Consider the following 1,482-nt stretch of genomic DNA (forward strand, 5'->3'; position numbering starts at 1 on the left):
TTTAATAGTTTTGCCATGTTGCCCAGGCAGGTCAAAACCTCCTGGGCTCAAGTGATATGCCTGCCTTGGCCTCCCAAAGTGTTGAAATTATAGGCCTGAGCTACTGCACCCGACTAATATGTAATCTTTTTTAAAAAAGGGAAAAGGTTGGGCGCGGCAGCTCACACCTGTAATCCCAGCACTTTGGGAGGCTGAGGTGGGCAGATCATGAGGTCAGGAGTTCAAGACCAGCCTGGCCGACATGGTGAAACCCCATCTCTACTAAAAATACAAAAATTAGCTGGGCGTGGTGGCGGGCGCCCTTAATCCCAGCTACTTTGGATGTTGAGGCAGGAGAATTGCTTGAATCTGTAAGGTGGTTTTGTTGTTTTAAGGCATGGCCCTAGGGGCTTGTGGCAAGGGCTGAGGTGTTTAGGGAGCAGCAGTGCAGGAAAGGTCTTACTCAGGAGCAGCCGGGCTTGCAGGGATGCTCACTCCTGCCTGAGTGCTGCTTCCTTGTTTCTAGCCTCTGTTTAGAATTAAAAAAAAAAAAAAGTATAATACAGTATTCCAATTCATCAAAAGGAATAATGACAGATCAGCCTGTCTGATCTGCCACCATTCGGCCTAAGCTATCATAAGGCAGGACCCTGTGAAGTGGCCTGTGTCCTCCTTCTCTCCCTGTCCCCTGCCTAGAGCCCCATGGGCCTGTGCTCAGCATGCATCCTGGTGCCATGGTGTACCTGGCGGTGAGCAGTATCGGACATGTTCTCCATGTTGGTAAGCCACGTACGTGCTGTAGCTTTATTATTCTCATCTATAAATAGGGCCATTCACGCCCTCATAAAGTTGTTAAATGAGAATGATGTGTAGGTAAATACCTGGCCCCATGCTGGCAGGGAGTGGAGCTTTAGTAAGTACTATTTTACTTCTTACCTAATAGGTGTGAGTGTGGAAATGGGCAAATAGTCAAATTGGCAGGGAAGCAGAGCCTCCCGCCTGCTCTGGTGCTACCTGAACTCCCATAGTGTTTTTATGCCACTGGAACTGGCTGGCAGGGGCCAGCTCTGACCTCAGAGAATTATAGGCTCATTCTAGGGCAGGAGGATATCGCAGTGGGCGGAAGTGTGGCTCACACAGCCGTGCCCCCATGGCTTTGAGCGGCCAATGTGTGGAATAGTGGAGGGACCGTGTCTCACGAAGATGTGGAACTCAGCAGGACATGGTGGTTCATGCCCGTAATCCCAGCACTTTGGGAGGCCAAGGTGGGTGGATCACCTGAGGTCAGGAGTTTGAGATGAGCCTCGCCAACATGGTGAAACCCCGTCTCTACTAAAAATACAAAAACTAGCTCAGCGTGGTGGCAGGCGCCTGTAGTCCTAGCTACCTGGGAGGCTGAGGCAGGAGAATCACTGGAACCCAGGAGGCAGAGGTTGTGGTAAGCCAAGATCGTGCCACTGCACTCCAGCCTTCCAGCCTTGAGGTTAGAGTGAGATTCTGTCT

Source organism: Colobus angolensis, unplaced genomic scaffold, assembly GCF_000951035.1.
Source record: "Colobus angolensis palliatus isolate OR3802 unplaced genomic scaffold, Cang.pa_1.0 Scaffold171, whole genome shotgun sequence".
Classification (NCBI taxonomy): Eukaryota; Metazoa; Chordata; class Mammalia; order Primates; family Cercopithecidae; genus Colobus; species Colobus angolensis.